Raw genomic sequence first — 8,225 nt, 5'->3', positions numbered from 1 at the left:
ATCAGAGCCAGAAATCCCACTGGCACCAGGCTGCTCGGGGGCTTTCAACCTGAGCTTCCCTGAAATGCAACCTGGGAGGTGACTCTTTTATTTTTTTTTAAGATTTTATTTATTTATTTGTCAGAGAGAAAGAGCACAGCAGGGGGAGCAGCAGGCAGAGGTAGAAGCCGGCTTCCTGCTTAACAAGGAGCTGGATATGGGACTTGATCCCAGGACCCTGAAATCATGACCTGAGCCAAAGACAGACACTTAACCGACTGAGCCACCTAGGAGCCCAGAGGTGACTTTATCCACATCTCACATAGCAAAGGTCAGTTGAGGGGATACAGTTCATACTATGGGCCTCAGAAGGAGTGTCTGAGGCCTTCTTGCAGTTGGCCTTTGGGCTAGGGAAGGCCTATCCATCCCTATTGCCTACCTGATGGTTTATGTCAGTCCTGCCAGGTCTGAGACATTCTGAAGGCATCTCAAGCCTTCTGGCTAGAACAGATCCCCTCAAGCTCCCCCTCTCCCAAGATACCATTTTCTTGGGCCTTCTCTAGATTTAGGAATGGAACAGAGTCATGGAAAAGAACATGAGTTCTAGAAAAGGCAGATGTGGGTTTGAACCATCATTCTGCCCCTTCCCGCCTATGTGAACTTGGGGAAGTTATCTAACAGGTCAGAATCTCTAGGAGATGGGTATTGTGGGTTGTTGTAGAAGTACAATACCTGCCAAAGAGTAAATGTTCAACAGTTTTTAACATTTAGGAGGAGTGGTAAAGATTGTCCTGGAGTTGGAAGTCTGGGTTTTTAACCTTCTGCTCATGGTACATGGGTGAGGCACTTACTCTCTTCGAGCTTCCCATCCTCATCTATCAAATGGGTGCATGTTGGTATCCCCTGAGCTCACATCCATGAATGTTCTATATGAGCTGGAAGGTAGTAAACAAATTTGGGGGGCAGTAGACCCAGACCCAAACAGAACTCGCAGGCCGGCTGAAGGTAGAGCACCCCTCTCTCACTGTTCCTCATCTCTAGCCCCAGCAAATGGCCTGTCTTGAATTTGGAGAAGGTCGTAGCCTCCATGAAAAACACACTGAGACAATCCAGAAAGACCTGTAGTGAGAAGAGCATAGGAAGAATTTTCCTCCTTCTTTGACACTCTGTGGGCGGTCATTAACAATACCTGAGAAAGCTTCAAGCTCCAGCCACATGTCTAGAACCCGGGATACTGGTCTCGCTTGTTCTCTCTCCGCCTGAAAAGCTACCAAGCTAGGGCCAGCATCTCGCCTTCTCTGGACCTTAGGAGTCCGACATTCTGGAGGTATAATCACTGGATCTAGGAGAAAGGACCCCAGAGTTCATCGACCCTAGGACACCCTAACACCCAAGTGCAGGCATTGCCCCCATCCACATCATTCTTGGTCACCAGGCTCTGCCCAAATTTTCTGATATTGTTTCTGATCTTGAGCTGTGATCTGCCTTCCTTTCCCTTTTCTCCCATTGGTCTGAGTTCAGCCTTCCGAAGTCTCAATATCCAAGTCAATCCCTAAACCCTCTCCAGCTTTGTTTTCCCTGGAGGAGAGCAAGAGATGAGAGAGAGGGAAGGAGGGGGAGACCAGATCCAAACTGCCTGAGCTTTCCTACGTAGCGTCTGTCTACATACAAGCTGTGGGTGTCACATTTGACAGATTGTTTTAAAATATTCTGTTTCTGATTGCTGCCAACTCTTCATCACCCCCAACCCACAGAAACTGCTCTAAGAATGACCCAGGAAGTGGGAAGCAGTCACAGCTCCCCACCCCCTGGGGTTTCTCCAGTTTGAATGGTGATATTTGGTAGTTTTTAAATTTTTATTATCTTTTTTATAATTTTTTTTCAGCAGAATCCTTTTTATCATATGAACTCTTACACAGAACCCAGATGGTGGGATAGATGGATGGTTGTATGGATGGATTGGTGAATGGATTGGTGGATGGATAGGCAGGTTGTTAGATAAAACGGGAAGAGTGTGTTTAAGTAGGTGCATTCTAGAGCCAGGGTTCAAATCCCTGCTCCATCATTTATTAGCTGTGTGACCCTGAGCAAGTCATTTAATTTAGTTCCTCGTTTTCCTCTCTGAAAATGGGTAAAATCCATCTTATAGGAATATTGTAATGACTAAATGAATTAATGCACACAAAGCACCTAACCCTTGGAGCAGTGAGTCCTCTCTAAGTGTCTGCCGTCATTATTTTTACTGTTGTCATTCTTACCATTATTTTTATTCCCACTGACTGAAGTTGAGGAGACTCTCTCTTCCTCTAGCCAGTGAAATGTTTGAAACATTGGAAGTTCTGGGAACACTGCTTGTAGACCACTTATCTAGTTCATTTTCTCACTCAACAGAGGAGAAAATCCAACCCAGGAAGGAAACCTCACTTGCCTAAGGCCACACAATGGAGTGCATAGAGCAAAGCCGGATCTTGAGCTGAGGTCTCCTAACTTTTGGCCTTTGAAGTCCTCAGAGATTTTTCTGCACATGCCAAACAGTGGAGTGGAGGCCAAGGACAGAGGTAAGGAATTGGAGCACCCTCCAGCAGCCTGTGGGTCTGACCTTGGCTGAACTGCTCTGCTCCCCATCCCCAGCAGGATGGGTCCCAGAGGCCCTCTGCTAATGAAGTAGCACCTTCAGCTCTCTCTTGCAGCCAGGGAGGAGGCTGAAAGGCGGGGAGGAGGTGGATGAAGGCAGTGAGCTGTGAAGCTTAATTCACACTTAGGCTGTGTCTTAAGAGCACAGGCTACAATATGGTACACACTGTTAGTGCAAAGTGCAGTGATTAATTGACAGGCGAGTCTCGTCAGGCTTCCTCTGCCCCTCACTCCCTTCTCTCTTACTCCACTTGAAATAGTAGAGGAAGTGTCTCTCCCCAGGACAGGGAATTCTAGGCACTAGTGTCCCCCCGAGTCTCCAAGGTGTTAGAAGAGGGAGGGTTTTATTTATTTCATTTATTTTTTTGAAGATTTTTATTCATTTATTTTCCAGAGAGAGAGAGAAAACATAAGCAGGAGGGAGAAGCAGACTCCCCCTTGAGCAGGGAGCCCCATGTAGGACTCGATCCCAGCACCCTAGGATCATGACCTGAGCTGAAGGCAGACGCTTAACCGACTGAGCCACCCAGGTGTCCCAAAGAGGGAGGTTTTCAGTGTTCATCAAAACCAAGTGAACTGTCTCTTGTACAAGTGACAACCCTTCAATCATGTCCTGTGTATTTGCTGAATTCTATGAGTGTTTGCCAGGGCCACCTTCATGAGTGTGGGACCTGGGCAGCCCCACAGGCTCCCATGCTTTCGAGAGCCTTGTACTTGATTTAATGCTCTGCTGTCACCATCTTGAAATCATTAATCGTTTTCACTGGAAATGTGTGTTTTCTAACTGAAGTCCGGTGAGACAAGGGAGCGCGCACACACCGTTCCTAGACACCCACTCCCGTGCAGCTTTTTCAATGACTTGGGAGCACAGAATTGTGGCAGGCCCCATGCTATGGAGGGAGCACAAGGAAGGTATTTGGTCTATGACAGAAACATCCAAAGATCCGAGAGGCCACACTGTCCATCCAAACCAGAACTTACACTTACAGAGAAAGAAGGCAGTGACATCTGAGGACACACAAATGACCACAGGAGCCTATCATATCCTTTCCAACTGTTGTTACATCCTTCTATTAACCAATGCTTGGGCTGAAAATGACGCAGAATGATGGGGAGAGACAGAGTGACCTACACCTCTTTTTCCTTTCAGTCCTGCCTGACTCATCAGTAACCCAAAGGCACAGCATGTGGGTAGAATGTGTGTGTGTCAAGTAGTGAAATAAAAACATTTGAGTTTTGTGCCGCTTTTCCATTGAACTGTAAAAACAAAATCCATACACGTGTACAAGCTATGAAATGCGAGTTGTGTGATTTTAATGACTTCATATATGACTTAAATGCTCACATTTCCATTTAAAAATTTACATCATATACTATAAATATAAATGGTGGGTGCCTGGGCAGCTCAGACAGGCAAGCCTCTGCTTTCAGCTCAAGACATGATCCCTGGGTCCTGGAATGGAGCCTTGTGTGAAGCTCCCTGCTCAGTGGGCAGTCTGCTTCTCCCTCTCCCTCTGCCCCTCCCCCATGCTTGGGCTCTCTCACCCTCTTTCTCTCCCTCTCTATCTCAAGTAAATAAATAAAATCTTGGGGCACCTGGGTGGCTCAGTGGGTTAAAGGCTCTGCCTCCGGCTCAAGTCATGATCCCAGGGTTCGGGGATCGAGCCCCGCATTGCCCTGTCTACTCAACGAGGAGCCTGCTTCCCCCTCTCTCTCTCTCTGCCTGCCTCTCTGCCTCGTGTGATCTCTCTGTCTGTCAAATAAATAAATAAAATCTTTTTTTAAAAATTTAAAATAAATAAATAAAATCTTAAAATAAAATTTGCAGGGACGCCTGGGTGACTCCGTTGGTTAAGCGTCTGCCTTCGGCTCAGGTCATGATCCCAGGGTCATGGAATGGAGTCCCACATGGAGGCTCCACAGGGAACCTGCTTCTCCCTCTCCTTCTACCTGCCTCTCCCCCTGCTTGTACTCTCTCTGTGTCAAATAAATAAGCAAAATCTTAAAAAAATAAAAATAAAAAGAATAAAATTTGCAGCCGTGCAAAAGGCTAGAATAGGCACTTTACCAAACAGATTATCCAGACAGCCAATAAGTAAGTACACAAAGCATGCTGGATATCATCAGTCATTAAAGAAATCCAAAATCAAGGGGCACCTGGGTGGCTCAGTGGGTTAAGCCTCTGCCTTCACCTCAGGTCATGATCTCAGGGTCCTGGGATTGAGCCCCGCATAGGGCTCTCTGCTCAGCCAGTAACCTGCTCCCCCCCCTTCTCTACCTGCCTCTCTGCCTACTTGTGATTTCTCTCTCTGTCAAATAAATAAATAAAATCTTTAAAAAAAAAAAAAAAGAAATCCAAAATGAAGACAACAATGAGATACCATTTCACTAGAATGGCTAAAATTTTAAGAGCCCAGCAGAACAAAATGTTGGGCAGGATGCAGAATGACCAGAACTCTGGTATAGTATTGGCAGACATGTAGAACTGTACAACCATTTTGGAAAACAGCAAGGCCATTTCTTCCAAAGTTAAATGTATACTTACCATACAACCCAGCAATTGAACTCCTCCCTATTTACCCAAGAGAACTAAAACATCTGTCCTCACGAAGACTTGAAAAATAACGTTCACGGCAGTTTCATTCACAACAACCCAAAATGGAACCAACTCCAATGCGTATCAGTTGCTGAATGGATGACAAGTGGCACCGTACGCATCCAGTGGAATCCTGCTTTTTAACAAAAAGACACAAACTACAGGTGCACATAACAATGTGCATGAACTTCAGAAATATTAAGCTTAGTGAAGGAAGTTAAATGTATTAGGGTGCATAGATATATTTCAACCTAGGTGATGTTCTAGAACAGGCAAAACTAATCATCAGTGGTGGACATCAGATGAGCAGGATGGAGAGCGGAGGGGGGTGGACTGACTTTGAAGGGGTGGGAAGACGCGGATTTGGGGGTCGATGAAAGTGTTCTCTGTCTAGATTGTGGTGGTGAGCACTTGACCACACCCATGTGTCAAAACTCAGAAATCCGCACTAAAAAATGGGAGAGTTATACTTATGTAAGTTATACTTTAGCAAAAATGTGTTTAAGTTGAAGCCATGAGTATCGAGAAGGTTCACTAAGTGAAGAGGATAGAGAGAAGCAAAGAGAACCAGGGGCCATTGATCTTACCAATGGCGAAGAGATGTGGTTATCCCCAACTTACATGTGAGGAAAACGGGGCTCAGAGAAGTGAAACGACTTTCCCAAGATCACATAACTACTAAGCAGCAAAAACTGAAGCTGGAAGCTAGAACTATGTGGTTTTAAGGTACATGTTCTTTTTGGTCTGCCCCGTCCAGGGGCCTGGCCCCGGGGCTGAGCATAATGACCCCAACTCCTATTCTTTGAGGAAGACAGGCAGCAGCCTGAGGTTAGAGCCTGGGTTTGAAAACCATGTGCTGTTCTTTATGGGGAAGAACAGAGAAGAGTGTGCACTTAGAATGGAGGGGATGGGGATCCCCCTGAGAATGGCCTCCTGCCAGAGTTTCTCCACCAGTCTTCACTGTACCCAATGGAAGCCCTTGCAAGATGACAGGCCCAGGTTGGGGGTTCTGCCTGGGCCTACCGGACACCAAGGGAGCCACCGTGAGGTCTGTTCCGGGGGAGAAATCGTCCCCTGCCTTGATTTTCCAGGGAGCTCATCATCACCGCAGACAGCACTTTCCACTTCCCATCTCCAGAAGCATTTGCTGAGGACAGCTACATTTAGAGCTCTTCCTGGGGCTCATTGATCAGTCCTAGTCCTGGTGATGGATGGGCTCTCTCTGGACTGTGACTGCAGCTGTGTGATGGCTCACTCTGCCTCTCATCCCACCCCTTCTCCCCACTCCCCTCCCTGCCGCAATAAGGGCTTCTCGGACCAAGGACGCTGTGCCACTACCTTCAGAAGATCTTCAGCGGTTTCCCATTGCCTAGACAGTGCTTTGTAAAACACAGGCAGTAGTAGATCATGAGATCAGTGTAATGGGGTTATTTAAAAATATGAAATCAGGAGCGCCTGGTTGGCTCCAGGGGTTAAGGATCTGCCTTCGGCTCAGGTCATGATCTCAGGGTCCTGGGATGGAGCCCCACATCGGGCTCTCTGCTCGGCGGGGAGCCTGCTTCCTCCCTCTCTCTCTGCCTGCCTCTCTGCTTACTTGTGATCTGTCTGTCAACCAAATAAAAAAATAAAATAATAAAAAAATAAAAATAAAAATATGAAATCAAATAGAAAAGAAAGTAGAGTGTATCACGTGTGCGAAGGTTAAATATTATCTCTTCAAGTATCTGATTCAGTTAGGTCTGTCCAGACATAGGTGTGTAGATGGATGTACTGACCAGAGATGAGACTTGGATTTCTGGCCGTGCATTACCGTCAGAAAGGTTTAAAAGGCTAAAAAATCCTGCCGTGATGGGACAGCAATTATCTTTCTTGCCTCTCGCTGCATGTATATGTCCCCACATCCTACATCCCTGCCAAAGCGGGACATTCCTCCAAACACCATCCCTCTTCATGCTTACAAAGCTTGACTCCAATCCTTTCCTCCACCTTTGTCTTTCCCTCACCCCTTTGCCTGTCGCGATTCTGTCTGACAGTACACCTCTGAAAAATCTTAACTTTCTTCCCCATGAGAGCTCATCGCATATTCCTTTTTGGTCCCATAGTACATTTTCCTACACCTCTCTTTAGCATTTTTTATTCTGCTTAAATAAAGGTTAAGACAAATGTCAGTTTCTCCCAGTTGCCTCAAGTTTTGAGCACATATATAACCCATCTTTGTTTTCCTCTGCAACTAACTCCGTGCCTGGCACACTGGAATCGCCAGGGAAATGTTGATTGGATTGAACTGAATCCTCAAAAAAAACCAACGAGGTAGGTATATTTATTTCCATTTTGCGCATAAGGAAGGTGGGGCTCAGAGAAGTTAGGGGACTTGCCCCAAGTCACACAGCTAGGTTAGGACCAGTTTTCTCACACTGCACTCCCGACCTCTGGCTCTTCCTGGTCTCTGGAGTGTGGACCCCAGGGCAGACGTCTCAGTCACTGACCTGGCCAGAGAGAAATCTGAGCAAAGCACTCCCCATGCACAGGAATTACTTCAGTCTGTGCACACACTCTCCACAGAGTTGGTGGAAACTTCCCATAGACCACACCCAGCTCTGGGGTTTGGGGAGGGGATTGCTGGCCCCCAAAGGCTGGGCTGGAGGAGGCTGAGAAAGTCAGGAACAGGGGTTCTGGAAGGAGCAGGATGGAGGCAGAGGCGCTGAGAAACCAGACAGGTGAAGATAAAGAAAAGAGGAAACGAGAGAGAAGGAACGGCGCTGCAGAGGAGGAGGTCGTGCAGAAGGAGGAAGAAAGGGAAGAGAAGGAAGTGCACAGGAAGACCGACAGAGAAAGGCCTGTGGTTTCCCCAGTTTCCTATGTCTGGCCAGCTCCTCTGTGGATCAGGGCTTCTTGTCTTTCCGTGTGTCCACCAGGTGCCTCCAGCATCCGGCAGAAGGCAGCTCCCTCATCTTCTCTGTGGGAAAGTGACCCGCCTTCAGCTCAGTGAATAACATCAGCTTCTCCACCAGGTGGA

The sequence above is a fragment of the Mustela putorius genome, unplaced genomic scaffold, assembly GCF_011764305.1.
Source record: "Mustela putorius furo isolate JIRA1106 unplaced genomic scaffold, ASM1176430v1.1 tig00003988_pilon_pilon_pilon, whole genome shotgun sequence".
In the NCBI taxonomy this organism is placed as follows: Eukaryota; Metazoa; Chordata; class Mammalia; order Carnivora; family Mustelidae; genus Mustela; species Mustela putorius.
Note: the sequence above shows the minus strand (reverse complement) of the source record.